The sequence below is a fragment of the Hypanus sabinus genome, chromosome 2 (assembly GCF_030144855.1).
Source record: "Hypanus sabinus isolate sHypSab1 chromosome 2, sHypSab1.hap1, whole genome shotgun sequence".
Lineage (NCBI taxonomy): Eukaryota > Metazoa > Chordata > Chondrichthyes > Myliobatiformes > Dasyatidae > Hypanus > Hypanus sabinus.
In genome coordinates this window covers 125,849,162-125,867,200 of record NC_082707.1, presented here as the reverse complement: position 1 = coordinate 125,867,200, position 18,039 = coordinate 125,849,162, and the positions used below count along the sequence as shown (strand labels likewise).

The window sequence follows — 18,039 nt, the reverse complement described above, 5'->3', positions numbered from 1 at the left end:
TTGCAGATTTTTGGACCACATTACAATTTGCATTCCTCCTCAGTGTCTGTGTAAACAGGTCAGTGCTCTGCCTCTTGTGTTTTGGTCAACAGAAAGGGGTTTGGAGTTGATGAGGATGTGGGTGAGGTTGTAAAGCACATTTGCCTCCCGTGTCGAACAGAACATTCTGAAGTACTGGGGATTTCCAGATAAATGCGGAGTTAAACTCCTTATTTTTTTTCTTTTGAAGTGGTGGGTGATTTTTTAAAAAACACATTTGGTTAAAATTTGAATTGCCAAAATAATTTTTTTTAATCTGTTTTTACCAAAACAACTTTTCTCTTTTACCTGTTTTTGCTTTCTTTAGTGGGCTGCACAGTAGTGTAGTGGTTAGCATAATGTCATTACAACCCCAGCGATCCAGGTTTAATTCCTGTTGCTGTCTGTAATGAGCTTGTACATTCCCCTGTGACTGCATGGGTTTCCTGTAGGTGCTCTGGTTTCTCCCACATCCCAAACTTCATACACGTTAGTAGATTAATTGGTCATATGGCTATAATTGTGTGGAGGCCCTTCATCTGGACTGAAAGCCAGAGAGGCAGTGGCCAATATAAAGAGAAAAGAAGGGGTAGAGTAGGAGCTGGCAAACAATAAATAGATCTAGGTGCAGATGAAGGAGAGAAATGAAGGTGGAGGCAACAAAGGGCTGTAAGTGGTGGTATCTCTTGGAGGAGAATAGGTGGAGCATGGAATCAAATGTGCAGAGAGAGGATCTGTAGGGATAGGCATTGCAGTTCCTCCAGTTGCAGTGCTAAGTACTTCAGGAGGAGAAAGAATGGATAGGGAGGAATGAAGTCACATTATGATGGCATTGTAGCTAGTGGAAGTTGCAAAGCATGGTACACTGGATTTGTAGACTGGGGGGGGGGTGTAAAATGAAAGAATGAAGGGAACTTCATCCATGTTCTGTCAGGGGAGAGGTGAATTATGAGCAGAGGTGCAAAAAATGAAGGAGATAAGGGTGAGAGGCTCTGTTAACAATAGAGAAAGTTGGGGAGAGAAGCCCCATTTTCTGAAAAAGGACATCTCTGATGTCCGAGAGTGGAAGGTCTCATTCAAACAGATACAACAGAAATAGAGAAAGGAACAACATCTTTACAAGAGAAAGGGAGGGAGAAGATGTAGTCTAGCTGTGTAAGTTGGTGGGACTTGTTAAAAGTTGGTGGATAGATTGGCTCCTGAGATGAAGGTGGAGAGATCGAGAAATGGGAGCAGTGTGTCAGAAGTGGTTTAAGTGCACTTGGGGGCACAGTGGAAGTTGGCAGCAAAGTTGATGTAATTGTTGAGTTCTGCATTGTTGCAGGAGACAGCACTAATGCAGTCATTTTGGTAGTGAAGAAGGAGTTGGGGGAGTGATGCTAGAACAAAGATTGATTCACATCACCAATGAGAAGACGGGATAGCTAGAGCTCACGAGTACCCCTGCCTGCACTTCTGATTTGCATTAAGTGGAGGGAGTCAAAGGAGAAATTCTTAAGTGTAGCACATGTTTTGCCAGTCAGCGGAGGGCATAGATGAGAGGTACTGGTTGGGTTTGTGTCCTAAAAAGAAACTGAGATCAATAAGAGTCCTTCGTATGGGGAATGAATATACAATCTGAGGATGAGGCACTGGGGCTGAATAATTGAAAGCTGTTAAAACAATGGAGGGAAAACAAGGTGTCCTAATCTAGGTGGAAATGGATTAAAGAAAGGAAGATATTACAGAGTTAAGATATGAAGAGGTGAGAGCAAGCAGAAACAATGGGCCAAGCAGGTCAGTCTTGCTTGTGAATCCAGGTTAGAAGACAAAAAGCCCACTTAGATCTTGGGAACCATCAGGTCAGGAGATGTGGAGAGAAGATGTGTAGTAATATGGGAGACAGAAGCCTGACGATCACTGCTGGGCTCATGGGTAAGAGGTGGGTGTAAGAAAGTCAGCGAGCTATCACAAAGACACTGCAAGATAGAAGTCTATCCACCGGACCTCAATGATACTGCCCTAGTCAGCAGATTGATGGTGAGGCTGGGACTGGTGTGGAGTGCATCAAGAGCTACAGATTCAGAGTGGGTGAGTGAGGGGAGGGGAAAAGTCAAGGTGGTTGATGTTGCACTGGCAATTGAAAATGAAAAGATCAGTCAGAAGGGGGTATCCAAGAGGAGCTATCAAGCATAGGGAGTGGGCAAGGACTCTTTATTAAAGAACTGGACATGGAAGTGACAGCTCAAAGTTGCGGCAGGACTGAAACTTATGGAAGTGCAGGTACAGGGGTACACAGGTGATGCCTTTGCTGTGGACAGACGGGAAGGTCAGGGGATAATAATGAGCTGGGGTCAGGTGTAGGATCCGAGGACAGGAGTGGAGTGGAGGGCTCATGGGAGGTTAGGCCATCAGAGGGAGAAGTGTTAAAAAGAGTGAGGGGTGGTGTATTTGTAGGGGTGAAATATGACACTGGGGATGGATTGATTGCTAGCAGGACAAGAAATGGTGGGACCATGTCCTGGAGGAACTCTGGACCTTGTTTGTATTACTGCTATTTTTTTTGTATTACTGCTATTTTGATTTGGTTTTCCTAAGTATTTCTCAGAGTTCAAATCTTGTGCTTCTGGTCATGTTAACATTTCTTTCCAAGCTCAATGATATGCCGTCTACACCTTTTCTGTCTTTTCTCATCTGCATAACTTTCTCTTTTCTCCCTCTCATTGTTGTTCTCCCTCCTTCCCTCCCTCTCTCCATTTCTCTCCTGTCCTTTCTTCCACCAGTACATCCCTTTTAGGCTGTTGAATCTTAAATTTTGAAGAACTTAAAAGCAGTGTGACTAATGATGTGCATTTTCTTGTATGTTAATCATTAGCTCTAAAGTACTCCAGTCCAATGTGCCCTTTTACCTTGCTTGCTGTCATTAAGCAGCAGACCTTTAACTTTTTAGAAAAGGAATTGGATTACAAATGAATAACATTTCCCATGTTGTACCATGTTTTATTAAGGGTCACTATATGATTCTGCAGTGTTAATGAATCGTGTTGTTTGGCATTATAGGACCTCTGTTGAGCCGTGGGAATCAAGCATGCACTTGATTTTCTAGGGTTTAAAGGTTAAGTACTTTCTATTCATTGTTATTTGGAGAATGCTGGTGTGAGGTGTATGACAGGCTTCCCATCTGCCAGAGCAAGTTAAAGGAAATGGAACTCAAACTTGAGAGTTGTTTGTTTAACCCTTTTACCAGCACCAAGTTTGAATAAGTGTATCTGGTAGGAGAATGTACTGCAGATGCTGGAAATCCAAGCAATGCACACACAATGCTAGAGGAACTCAGCAGGCCAGCAGCATCTATGGAAAAGAGTATAGTTTTACCTTTACTGTTGTATCATCTATCACCTTGTGTTTTGTCCTCCCACCTCTCACATTCTAACCCTTGACTCTTCATCATTTTTCTTCAGTCCAGGTGAAAGGTCTCAGACTGAAACTTAAACTATACCAGGGGAAGATGAGAAACTGCCACTGGTGTTAGGTATATTAATGTAGTACCCATCTGCACAAATCCATGACTGTTGTTTTAAAACGTGAAGATGATTTCAAAAATCTGAGATGGATGCTTCACAGATTGAGGCTGTGCAGTGTATCATCATCATTACTTGATCAAGTTTATTCTTAAAGCACTGGAACAATTTGTGTTGCTATGGTTGTGACTGCAGCACCAATTTAATTGGTTAGTTTTGTCCCTTCATTGATTGGTGGTGGTGTAGTTGCTAGGGAAGTATTTAGCTTTCATTTTTTTCTTCAACATTCATGGAGAGCTGAAGTGCAGTAAGCACATTTTTTGTTTTGCCGTAAATGGAATTAAACAGTTACGTAAAATGTTACTTCAGAAATGCTATTATATCCTCAGACATTGCAAGATATTGGATGCACCTTGCTGGTGTATAAATTCAGCCAGTGCTTACTCAATGCATAAAAAAAATACTCTGTTCTGCAGACCATTCAGTCTATTCAACACCTCCAGCCAGGAGGGTTTACCTAAGCATATCATAAAATTCCATGTGGATATGGGCTGCTATTAATTTCATAGCTTTAGAATGAGAAACAGCTCCACTTATCTAGAAGGCAGAGTAGTGAGACTTTCATGCAACCTCTGGGTGCCCCAAAATCTTTTCAGCCAATGAGAACTTCTGAAAACTAAATAAATCTGATAGTTGAATGTGTTTTTGACCACCTGTTTAGTTGTGATCTCTATTGTCTAAATGTGACCAGTTTTAGTATTGAACAAATAACTGCAAGTATTGAAATGAATAATGAACTGAATTATGTTTGTGGAGTGCTGCTGCTTAAAAATATGGTAACTGCATTATTTGATTAAACAAGCATCCTAGTTTGATTCCTCGTTCTAAACATCTTTAATTTAGTTAAGTGATGTACCATCTCACTTTTCATGGACTTATTAAATCATTGTTTCTTTCAGTGTGTTTAAATTAATACTGAGCTATACTCATGCCAGCAACAAAAGGGTCATATTGTGAAACTTAAAACACAATACAGTACTTCAAACTTGTGGTGTGAAAGTGGTTGGATTCATGTAGTCCTCTAGACTGAATGAAAATGCCACAGCACTCAGATGGAGACGATGCTATCAATGAACTGAAAGTTTGAAGAATGTGAGCAAATGCATTCCTTTTTGATAAAGCAATCAGAAATCTGTCTAAAGCCGACATCTGTTTTTTAACTGCATCTGCGGAGTAGAGATTTTATTTTTGGTTGATTGCTCTTTCCTTTTTTCACAAAAACTAGATACGTTTGGCGCCAATAGATCACTTTAGTCTTGGAGATAAGTTCCATATTTCAGATATCTTTACATGCCCAGATGTCACATGGATTTGGAGCACACCCACGGAATGAACAGAGAACCCATATCAGTTTATTTTGGCATTTAGTTTCACCATGCGAATTTTGTGATTCTCCTCATCTGTGGGAGAGAGATAGAAAGAAAAATAATATACTAGAATTCCATTTAATTGCCCTACTATTCATTGAAGGAACAGTCTATCTAGTCTAGTAGATTCAGGCCTGTGTTTATACCCCACACAAGAGTCTAGCCACCTTTCTTCTAACCTCTATCTGCATATCTTTGTGTTCCTTTCTCACTCATGTTGTTATCTACCTTTCTTTGAATGGAGTTGATGCTATTTGCTTCAGCTAATCTCTGTGTAAATACATTCTTACAGCAATTAGTGAGGTAGCCTAATGAGATTCCTGTTGGATTAATTAGTGTCTACCTTGTATTTTTGGACCCTGATTCTGGTTTTACCCACGTGGAAATGTTGTGTAAGTAGGATTTAATACAAAAAGTAGATTGGAAGTTTGTTTCAACAATCTCGCGACAGGATATTATAAAATTTGAGTGGGGAAGGGCAACAAATTACCCTGCACTCAGAAAATTCAGAGAGGGAGGAGTTGGCCATTTATTTATGTTAATGAGAATGTCTGTCTCTGAATAAACCAGTTTAACAGAGTTTTCTGTAGGAGCAAGACATTTGCAATCAGCTTCCGGGTGAAGGCAAATGAGATTAACATCACTTATTGTGGAGTAGTCTTCCCTCATTTCCACCCTTCTCAGTCTCCATGAAATTTACATGCAAAGTAGCCACTGTTGTGGTTAAGATGTCCATGCAAACAGCAAAGCATTAAAGACCAGACATCAGGGAATGAAAGAAAATAAAATGTGTGTGTTGGAAATTGGAAGCAAAAACACAAAATGCTGGAAAAACTCATAGGTCAGGCAGCATCTGTGGAAGTAGAAACAGTCAAAGTTTCAGGACTGCTTTGTGATGTTGGGTATCCACATAAGGGGCTGGAAGGGACTTTGGCATAATATTCCTTCTGAAAGACAGCAATCCTGGCAAAGCAATAATACCTACATACTGTACTGAAACGTCAATTTATATTTGTATTCTTGGAGTAGATACAAGAGCTTTAAAACTGCTCATCATTATTGCTTTTCATTAGAACTGTAAGGCAGTACTGTGAATGGTTGAATGTACAGTCAACCCTCCGTATCCGTGGGGGATTGGTTCCGGAACACCGCCCCCCCCCCGCAGATATCAAAATCTGCGGATGCTCAAGTCCCTTATATAAAATGGTGTAGTATTTGCATATAACCTACGCACATCCTCCCGTATACTTTAAATCATCTCTAGATTACTTATAAAACCTAATACAATGAAAATGCAAATGCTCGATTTGTTCTTACCGACCTTACGGTCCAGTTCAGCAAGCGACATGCCACTTTTCCACCATCTTTTTCCAAAAGATCTAAAATTTTCATTTTCTCGGAGATAGCACTTAGCCTTTGAGGAATTGCTTTGACCACTTAATTGCTTTTTAGGAGCCATTTTTTCACTAAAACAAAGTAGCGACTGAACGAGACGCAAGACAAACAATGCTCAAACAACCAGCGCTGGAGAGAGACTTCTGGGAATTTTTTTTTCTGATGCAGCATTTTCAATCCGCGGTTGGTTTAATCGGATACGGAGGGCCGACTGTATTAATCATACTGCTCTTATGATACTATTTTTCCATGATATTATAATGCTATTTTGCTGATTAGATTTTGTGTAACGTGTCTCTTTATTAATGTCTGCTCCGTTAAAATAAGGTCTGTGTGTCAGAACAATAGATAACATCGGAGTAACACACAATATCATGCTGTTTTAATGTGAGTTGGTTATGATCACAATTTATTATATGATATTGAGGACAATTCTCAGTCCTAGTTTATAGAACTAGGGGGAAATGAGCTCTGCAAAAAGTGACATTACATCTTTCTTTCAGACAATTTGAAATTATTTGAGAGTAACTCATTAGTCAGTCTGGTCGCAGGAAATAAGCTTAATATATTCAACAACTTTGGTTTGTGTCACATAATTTTAAATACCTGCATAAGACTCAAGGTTTGAATGTTAATGTTAGCATCATGTTCTATGTAGAATAAAACCTTTTATAAAGGAATCATAAATTTGAGCAAAACTGTGCTGAACCATCTGGAGGGTGGGGGGGGGGTGGATGAGTGGGTTGGAGTGCAGGGTGATAGAAGCTGGAATGTCAGCTACAAAATCTAACTGCTTGGTGTTTGTGATTATTGCTACAAAGTAGACATACAGCTGTTACTAATTGGGGTTGAATTTATCTTTTCAGAGTCACTGCCTCCCATCCACTTGATATTCTTTATTTCTTTCCAAGATCTTAACAATTCCCTGTTCCTGTGTGTCTATACTGTATAAATACAGCTCTGATCAAGTAACAAAATAGTATCATAGTTCCAGACATCCATACTCCCGCATATGCAACGGTGTAGCGTACAAACACATTTGGAGGTTTCTATGCAGATGATTTCAACATAAGTTGCTAGTTGAAGAGTCTTGGTTTTTTCTCTCTGTCACATCTTGACTTTAATGTTACTTGTCTGTGCACCAGCTGTTATTGTGCTATTTCGTGGACGGCTGTGTTGTGAAAATAATGCAGTGCCATTCAGGATTATGGAGACGGACTAGTTTGATGGATCATTAAAAGTGTTTTAGAAATAATTCATTTAATAAGTAGCAGTGCATAGAATATTTATATTGTTCTGCATAAATGAAAGAACACAAAAAGGACATTGTGTTATAAAACCGCTTTCTGCATTATGTATCTGTCAGTGACATTGAAAATATTAATACAATGATGCATTTGTTGTGACTAGACAGTATCGAAACATGGCATTTTTGTCCTCCCTGTTTCCTCTCCCAAAGGATCATGAAAGCTATGTTTGAGAGTTTTGGAAATAGATTACATTTACAATTTTCTGTCTTTTTTTTATAATTTTCTAGTTTGTATTGACTATCTAATACAAACTAGTGTAAAAGTCAACTGATGAAAAATATCTTCAAAAGATGAAAAAATAACTGATGAAAAAACTTTATCCAAACCCTTTTAAAATACAGGTTTTCAATGTAGTTGGCATTTTTCTTAGCTTGAGGTGAAGCATCTGAAGTATAAGTTGTAAAAAACGTGGGAATGAGAATTGGAACCAGAATGCTGCTGGTTGTGAGCAATGACCAGTCAATAAACACGAGCTTCTGCAGATGCTAGAAATCTTGAACAACACACACAGATTACTGAAGGAACTCAGGAAGCCAGACAGTGTCTATGGAGGGGAATAAACAGTTGACATTTTGAGTTACAACCCTTCATCAGGACTGGAAAGACAAGGCTTCTTTTCTAGTTTCTGCCGCTTTCTTTGCAATCGTGCTAAAGGGGCTTAACTTGAAACTGTAACTGTTTATTCCCCTCTATAGATGCTGCCTGACTTCAGCATTTTGTCTGTGAAGGCATATATCCATTTTGTGGACACAAGGGATTCTGTAGATGCTGGAAATCCAGAGGAACGCACACAAAATGTTGGAGAAACACAGCAGGTCAGGCAACATCCGTGAAGGTGAATAAACACTTGACGGTTTGGGCTGAGACCCTTCCTCAGTCTCTATATTTTGTGGGCAATGTTAATTGAAGGATACATATTTGCAGGGCTTCTGAGAGAATGCCTCTTCGTGGGATCATGAACATTCAATATGAGAACTGAAAGCTCACTCTTTTGATGGTATCCAGTCCTTCACTGAGATCTCAGCTTGACTAATACCAATATCCACTGAGACTTAAATCAGCAATCTTCCAATTTGGGGTGAGAATGCCCCACTGGGCTCTGGCTGAAACACTTGTGTTGGCACCCATGTGTTATTGATAACACTTTTGATGAATTTGCAAAATATTTTTGATCTTTGGATGTAGGCGTTCTGGTAGGGCTGAATTTATTACATGTCATTGTTGGGTTTGGGATTTCGCTTGGTAGTCATACCCAATGCAGATCTCTTGACAATTTTTAGGATTTAAATAGACAATTTTGGCTTTCTTTTCAAAGACCCATTACCACACCGCTATGCCAGCAATATGAGCATTCCGTCAAGCCAATATGTCACTTTGCCCTGCCATAAATGCAAATCTGTGAGAATATTTTTCATGTCCTTTGTTCTAAATTCGACGTATAATTTTACTTTAGTTCAGAATCAGGATTAATATCACTGGCATCTGTTGTGAAATTTGTTACCTTGTGGCAACAGTACATTGCAGTGCATGATAATGTAGGAAAAAACTCTGAATTATAGTAAAAAATATATGTATATATTAAATGAAATTAGTAATGCAAAAACAGAAATTTAAAAATCGTAGAGAGGCACTGCTCCTTGAAGATATCTTGGATACTATGGAGGCTAGTGCTATCCTTCCATAATTTTCAAATTTACATCACCTTGTAAAATGTGATTCAAAGATACTGTAATATTGAGTAAGATAGGTTTACCTGTAATATTCAGGAATGCAGTAATACATTTACAGGACAAACTAGGAGCTAGGATTGAATGAGAACACTGCGAGCTGACTAGTCACACTGTCACTAAAAGGGGGTTGGCCTTTTACTAAAGTTCAAAGTAAATTTATTAACAAAGTACATAATATATCACTATATACAACCTTGGGATTCATTTTCTTGTGGCAAACTCAATAAATCCACTATGGAATAATAACAATTACAGTGCTGAGAAGGAATTTATTCTCCCAAAAGTTGATGTTTTGGAATTCAGTACCTAAGAGGGCTGCAAAGACAGTCACTGAATATACAGAATGTCTAAGTTGAGCTTATTGTCATATACATTAGTATATGTGTGTATAAAGAAGCACTTGCATGTAGCAGCACATCAAGCATATAGCATCAGATGCATAACATTCACGAGAAAAACAAACAAAACTTGAGTTGCAGAAGGCCTTTGAAAAGGTGCTGCACATAAGGTTGCTAAACAAGTTAAGAACCCATGGTATACCAGGAAAGATACTAACACGGGCAGAAGATTGCCTTCTGTCAGTTAACCAGAGAGTAGGAGTAAAGGTGGCCTTTTCTAGTCACCAGTAAGTAGTGATGTTCTGCAGGGGACGGTGTTAGGCCTGCTACTTTGGAGTTATGTTAATGATGTGAATGATGGAAGTGATGACTTTATGGACAAGTTTGTGGATTTAACAAGGATTGGTGGAAGGGCAAGTAGTATTGAGGAAGCAGGGAATCTGCAGAAGGAGTTGGACAGAGAATGGGCAAAGAAATGGCAAATGGAATGCAGTATAAAGAAGTTAATTGTCATGCACAAGGAATAAAGGTGTAGACTGTTTTCTAAATGGGGAGCAAATTCAGAAATTGGAGGGGCAAAGGGACTTGAGAGTCCGAGTGCAGAATTCCCTAAAGTTATCTTGCAGGTTATGTCACTAGTGAGGAAGGCAAATGCAACGTAAACATCCATTTTAAGAGGACTAAATTAAAGAGCTAGGATATAATGCTGAGGCTTCATAAAGTATTGGTCAGGCTGCATTTGGAGTACTGTGAGCAGTTTTAGGCAGTGATATAAGAAAGTCTATGCTGGCATTGAGAGGGTCCAGAGGAGGTTTATGAGGGTGAAGCCAGGAATAAAAGTGTTAAAGTATGAGGAACATTTGATGGGTCTGGGTCTATACTCACTGAAGTTTAGAGGAATGAAGGTTTCTCATTGAAACCTACCCAATATTGAAAGTCCTAGATAGAGTGGAACTGGAGAAGATGTTTCTAATAGTGGGAGAGTCCAGGACCAGAGGGCATCATCTCGGAATGGTAGAACAACTTTAGATTAGCAATAAGGAGGAATTGTAGCGATGTACTACATATAGAGCTAGAGACAACGACCCGCAGTCGGTAAGTCGCTTCGAGACTAGTTTATTCAAACTTTGCAACGCTGGCATTTAATCCCTAGTGCACACCCTCTCTGGGCGGAAATGACATCAGAGGTGTGTTACCAAAGTCTCTCCCCGCATGCTGGCTATTTGTGAGCTGGTTCGCCTGCGCAGAAGGTGGGTCGCCACGTAACCCTGCCCCCAGAACCAGTGATACACCCCCCAATGTCCGCAGTCTGGATCAGCCTCTGTTTGGGAGGTCTGCCTCTGCACCACGGTGCCTGAACCTCGACGGGCTGCGCCAAGTCCACGCGGGCTGGTTTGAGTCGGTCCTCCGTGGAAAAACCTCCTCTTTCCCCCCAATGTCCAGAACGTACGTGGACCCGTTGTTGTTGATCACCTTGAACAGCCCCTCGTGCATCCGCTGTAGCGGTGCCCGGTGTCCGCCCCTTCGTAAAAACACAAACTTACAGTTCTGCAGGTCTTTGGGTACATGGGTCGGGATCCGTCCGTGCTGTGAAGTCGGCACGGGGGCCAGGCTGCCGAGCCTCTCGCGTAGTCTGTCCAGGACTGCTGCGGTTCTTCCTCTTGCCCCTTTGGGGCTGGTATGAACTCTCCTGGGACGGCCAGGGGTGCCCCGTACACCAACTCGGCCAACGAGGCGTGCAGATCCTCTTTGGGCGATGTGCGAATTCCAAGCAGGACCCAGGGAAGCTTGTCCACCCAGTTAGGTCCTCTCAGGCGGGCAATGAGAACCGACTTCAAGTGACGGTGGAAGCGTTCCACTAGTCTGTTCGACTGTGGGTGGTAGGCAGTTGTGTGGTGTAGCTGCATTCCCAACAGGCTGGCCACAGCCGACCACAGGCTGGAGGTGAACTGGGCGCCTCTGTTGGAGGTAATGTGGGCCGGTACCCTGAAGCATGCTACCCAGTTTGCAATCAGTGCTCAGGCGCAGGAATCAGCAGATATGTTGGAGAGCGGGACCGCCTCTGGCCATGTCATGAACTGGTCTACCATAGTTAGGAAGTACCACGCTCCTTGGGACACTGGTAGGGGGCCCACGATATTCACATGAATGTGGTTGAACCTCCGGTGGGCAGATTTGAACTGCTGCGGCGGGGCTTTAGTGTGCCGCTGCACCTTGGCTGTTTGGCACTGCGCGCACGTTCTGGCCCATTCACTGACCTGCTTGTGAAGTCTGTACCACGCGAACTTGCTGGAGACCAGCCGGACGGTTGTCCTGATAGATGGGTGCACCAAACCATGTATGGAGTCGAAAACTCGCCACTTCCAGGCTGCCAGACGATGGGGCGAGGTTGGCCGGTAGCCACGTTGCACAGGAGGGTCCTCTCACCTGGGCCTACAAGAAAGTCTTGCAGCTGCAAACCCGAGACTGTGGTCCTGTAGCTGGGCATCTCGCCGTTTGCCTGCTGCGCCTCCGCCAGTGCAGCATAGTCCACCCACAGGGACAGGGCCTGGACAGCTGGTCTGGAGAGTGCGTCCGCCATGACGTTGTCCTTTCCCGAGACATGCTGGATGTCCGTCATGTACTCGGAGATGTAGGACAGATGTCGCTGCTGGCGAGCCGACCAGGGATCGGACACCTTCGTGAGCGCAAAGGTCAATGGTTTGTGGTCCATGAACGCAGTGAATGGCCTGCCTTCTAAGAAGTACCTGAAATGCCGGATTGCCAGATACAGTGCCAACAGCTCCCGTTCGAAGGCACTGTACTTGAGTTCGGGTGGTCGTAGGTGCTTGCTGAAGAACGCCAGGGGTTGCCAGCGCCCCTCGATGAGCTGCTCCAGAACCCCACCGACTGCTGTGTCAGATGTGTCCACTGTGAGGGTGGTCGGAACATCCGTTCTGGGGTGCATCATGGCATCTGCCAAGGCTTCCCTGGCTTTAATGAAAGCGGCCGCGGCCTCCTCATCCCAAGTAATGTCCTTGCCTTTACCTGACATCAGGGTGTACAAAGGGCACATGATACGGGCTGCTGAGGGGAGGGAACGGTGGTAGAAGTTCACCATACCAATGAACTCCTGCAGGCCTTTGACCGTGTTGGGCCGGGCAAAATGGCAGATCGTGTCTACCTTGGCAGGCAGAGGTGTTGCCCCGTCTTTGGTAATCCTGTGGCCCAGGAAGTCGATGGTATCGAGACTGAACTGGCATTTGGCCGGGTTGATCGTGAGGCCGAAATCACTCAGGTGGGAGCAGAGCTGGCGAAAGTGGGACAGATGCTCCTGACGACTACTGCTGGCTATAAGGATGTCATCCAAATAGATGAACGCAAAGTCCAGGTCGCGTCCCACCGCGTCCATTAGCCGCTGTAACGTCTGTGCGGCATTCTTCAGGCCGAATGGCATTCGGAGGAACTCGAACAGGCCGAATGGGGTGATGAGTGCTGTTTTGGGGATGTCTTCAGGGTGCACCGGGATTTGATGGTATCCCTGGACGAGGTCTACTTTGGAAAAGATTCTTGCCCCGTGTAGGTTTGCTGCAAAGTCCTGTATGTGCAGCATGGGGTAGCGGTCTGGAGTGGTAGCCTCGTTCAGTCTGTGGTAGTTGTCGCATGGTCTCCAGACCCCAGCTGCTTTGGGCAGCATGTGCAGGGGGGAGGCCCATGGGCTGTCGGACCTCCGTACAATCCCCAATTCCTCCATCCTCTTGAACTCCTCCTTTGCCAGGTGGAGCTTTTCTGGGGGGAGGTTTCGTGTGCGGGCAAAGAGTGGTGGTCCCTGTGTCGAGATGTGGTGCTGTACCCCATGTTTGGGCATGGCTGCTGTGAACTGCGGTGCCAGAATCGATGGAAAGCCTGCCAGGATTCTGGTGAATTCGTTGTCAGATAGCTTGATGGAGTCCAGGCGTGGGGCCGGCAACTTGGCTTCACCCAGGGAGAACATCTGGAAAGTCTCGGCATGTACCAGTCTTTTCCCTTGCAAGTCGACCAGCAGGCTGTGAGCTCGCAAGAAGTCTGCCCCCTGGAGTGGTTGGGCCACCGCGGCCAGTGTGAAGTCCCATGTGAACCGGCTGACACTGAACACAGCTGCACTGTGCAGGTGCCGTAGGTCTGTATCAAGCTGCCGTTTGCGGCCCTCAGGGTGGGTCCTGGCTTCCTGTTGCGGGTGTTGTACCCCGTCGGGGGCAAGACGCTGATTTCCACTCCGGTGTCGACCAAGAAGCAGCGTCCCGACTGTTTGTCCCAGACATACAAGAGGCTGTCCTGGTGGCCAGCCGCCATAACCATTAGCGGCAGCTGGCCCTGTCCCTTGCAGGGCGGGCGACAATGGCGGGCTTCTGTGCCCCACCACTGGTGGCAGAAACACCACTGTTCACTGTCCTCCTCACTGCTGCCTCTGTGTGCCTGGTCTGGTCTGCTGTTGGGCATGTGGCCTGGTAATCTGACTGACGGACGCCACGCTCTCCCTCTTGGCTTTCCACAGCACGTCTGCCCGGGCCGCCACCTTCCGGGGGTCGCTGAAATCTGCGTCGGCCAGCAGCAGATGTATGTCCTCGGGCAGTTGCTCTAGGAACGCTTGCTCGAACATGAGGCAGGGCTTGTGTCCGTCAGCCAGGGCCAGCATCTCGTTCATCAATGCTGACAGCAGTCTGTCTCCCAAACCATCCAGGTGAAGCAGACGGGCATCCCACTCACGTCGTGAGAGGCCAAAGTTCCCAATGAGCAGCGCTTTGAATGCTTCATATTTGCCTTCTTTCGGGGGCAACTGTATGAAATTCGCAACCTGGGCGGCCGTCTCCTTGTCAAGGGCGCTCACCACGTGGTAGTAACGTGCGGAATCAGAGGATATCTGCCGAATCTGGAACTGGGCTTCTGCTTGGCTAAACCACAAGTGTGGTCGCAGCTTCCAGAAAGTCGGCAGTCTTAGTGAAACTGCGTGAACAGATGAAGAGTCGGTCATCTTTGGTTCAAATCCCGTTTGGACCGTCAGGGTCACCAAAGTAGCAATGTACTACATACAGAGCTAGAGACAACGACACGCAAGTCGGTAAGTCGTTTTGAGACTAGTTTATTCAAACTTCGCGGCGCTGGTATTTAATCCCTAGTGTCCACCTCTCCGGGCAGAAATGACGTCAGAGGTGCATTACCAAAGTCTCTCCCCGCGCGCTGGCTATTTGTGAGCTGGTTCGCCTGTGCAGAAAGTGGGTCGCCACAGAATTTCGTTAGCCAGAAGTTTGTGAATCTGGAATTCATTGCCAACAGACTGGCATGGAGATTAAGTCATTGGGTATATTTAAAGTGGAGTGTGATATCTTTTTGATTAGTAAGCACATCTTATATTGAAGGGAGAGGGCAAGAGAGTGGGGCAGAGATGGAAAATAATTCAATGTGATTGAATAGTGGAGCAGACTTGATAGTCCAAATGGCTAATTCTACTCCTATATCTTAAACTATACAAGAAGGAACACAATTAGAACAAATCAAAGAAAGTACATTATAGTGTAAGGTGGTCATAATGTTGCTATACGAAAGTTGTGATTAGGGTGGTAAGACCTGAGATATCAACGGGATTAGGTTTTCAGGGAATTGAGGGCTATGGGATAAGTGCTGTAAATGGTGCTATCGTAGGAGATTAGCCATGATATTGAATGGCAAAACAGGCAGAAGATGCTGAATTTCTTTTTCCTATATGCCTGTATGAAAGTAATCATTGAGTGGAATAATTGGTCTTATCAACATGGAGAAGTGGAAGACTCTGCCCTTTTAAATTGTAACTCGCCTCATACATTCAACTTTGATTGTACAAGAAGAGAGTATATCATAGCAAACTGCCTGGCCACCTTTAATTAACAGGACTTGCACAAGGGACTTCGATTTTTCTGATTTTGAATCTGGCTGTATGTGCCTACTACAAAGGAAATGTTCAAATCTGTATGCATGCTCTCCAATGTACAATTTGGTTGCAGTAATTCTTTATTAGACCACATTACACATTCAGATTCATGTACTTACCCATTTACTCTGCCATGTTTTGTGAGATTCAACCAGTGTAGCCAGGGACAGTGATGACTGTTCTATAGTTGATGCATCAATCAAAATGTTCATTAAATGTTTGAAGCAACCCAATCATTGTACAACTTTACAGTCATCCGCAAGTGCCGTTTTTCTGTACAATGTGCACTGGAGGATATTTCAGCATTTTAATCAAATTCAGATGATGCTGATAAATTGCTCAAGCTTTGTTTGGTGGTTCCTGTTATCTCTACCCTTCCGTGTTTTTATCTTGTAACAGACTCTCAGTATAATAAATCTGTGTCTCTGTGTGTGCCTGTCTGTAATGTGCATAATGTGTGCGGGATTTGTGACTGTCTTGTCGCATGCCATGAAGTAAATTGCTTGCGTGCTCGCATGGGATAATCCATAGCTGGATTTATTCACAATAAGCAATATTGTATTGTGAACAATATTCACGTCCCATCTGGTACATTCCATGACGCATTTCCAGTGCCTGAGTGTGCTTTTCCTCTTCATTGTTTTTTCAAACTTGACTTTTCATTTAATTGTACTTAGATATCATGCAGCACAGGTATAGATATTGTCTTTCTTGACCTGTTTGGGATACAAGCAACTTAAGTTAATAAATTAATCGCCCCTGTAAATATCATTTTAATTAAACATGTTTATGTCCTTCACTTTGTCCCCTCTTAATGGCTAAGTTTCAAGGTGAATGCTGCAGCATTTGTTCTATTCTGTCACTTCAGTGGTGTCTGCTGCAAACTTTCTAACTGGTCCTTGTGAAACTGAGCTATAATTATGAAAGAACAATTGGTAGGGAAGCTTTACTTTGAAGTATATTACTCAAATGAAATATGCTCAGAGGATTCGGGTCATGAGTCACATTGGAATGCTTTATTTTTAAGTTGTTGCATCTATAAACTGATCATATTTTGGATGCACTATTTAACAGGAAACAGCAGTGGAGACCAGATTTGGAAATGTGATTCAAGTTGTGACAGTAGAGTCCTGGCAGTTGGAACAGGATATCTTGCAGAGTGCTTGGAGAATTTACTTCTGATTTTTCAGCACATGTAAGCAAACAGAACAATCCCTTCGAAATAAATTCAAAGAATATATTTTGTCTTTGGTAAAGGTCTGTTCTTTTACACAGCTTAATCTCTTAATGTCTATGAATTCTGATACTGTGTTCCAAAAGGTTAGATTTGAGCTGAATCTGTCATTTGAAGTTCCACATGAAAGTAAAGGCTAATGTTTCCGATTAGCCAGCCACTTTTAATTTGTTGTGTGGACCTTTAACAATGTATATTTTTACATGAATAGTGTGCATTACCAGCAGAACTCCACTACTGGTTCTTGAGAACTTTTCTAACAAATGCAATGTATTAGTGCATGTAAATAATATGTTAGTGGTTACCATGTAATTTCTCTCTATCATGGGTATATAATTCTATATTTATTCCCACATGAGTAGGGATTCAAACCAAATTTGGCATTTTCCAATACATAAACATGACATCTGGAAAATGTGGCAGTATTGTCTTCTATATAAAATGACAGCCGGTATACAATGATATTCCAGAAGTAGACAGACTCTCTCTACCCTACAGCACGAATATTAGCAAGACAGTTGAGCAAACTAGTTTAAAGCTGCTAGTAGCCATTTGTATAATATCACTAGTAATACCATTTTAAAAAAAGGTTAATCTCAAGATGGTGCTTAATTGTTATCTTTTATTGCTGACTGGTTATCTAAATGCTTTCCTATTGTAGGAGTCAAATCAAGAGTAGAATATAGCTGGTGTGCCTTTGCCTACATGTATTTTGTCTTTGGTAAAGGTCTGTTTTTATATGCAGCTTAATCTCTTAATGTCTGGAAGTTGTGATAGTGTTCCAGATGGTTAGATTTGAGCTGAATCTGTCATTTGAATTGACACATGCAAAGGAAAGGCTACTGTTTCCAATTGAAATGTAGGTGTCTACCTTCCTTCTACTACGTCTCAACCCTTGGAAAATGACATTTTGAATGATGTATGATAGCATTGACACAATCTATCGAATTATACATCAGTATCAATCCTTACCTCAGGAAATGAAGAAACTGTATGTTCACAGGACACGGGACAAAAAAAGCCATTTTTCTGCACTTTCTTTCAAATGCCTTTTGATGTTGTGCTTTATTTTCTACAATGCCAGGAAAGTGACTGATTGCCATAAATAAGCACTTCACTGTAATTTCAAGAGAAAATTTTGCTCAAACTAATCATAACATAGGG

The 18,039-nt window shown here is 43.0% G+C and overlaps 1 protein-coding gene across 22 annotated transcripts in view; it reads left to right on the top strand.

The window, feature by feature from the left end:
- sipa1l1 (signal-induced proliferation-associated 1 like 1) overlaps positions 1–18,039 on the top strand; it is a 392,549-nt gene that overhangs the window by 160,193 nt on the left and 214,317 nt on the right. For 16 of the 22 annotated variants that reach the window (XM_059954480.1, XM_059954471.1, XM_059954380.1 and 13 more), the window contains one exon: positions 7–58. The exons of the other annotated variants lie outside the window; for them this stretch is intronic. The gene's annotated coding sequence lies outside the window, so the exon portion shown is untranslated. The remainder of the gene's footprint in view (positions 1–6; positions 59–18,039) is intronic. 22 annotated transcript variants of the gene reach the window in all.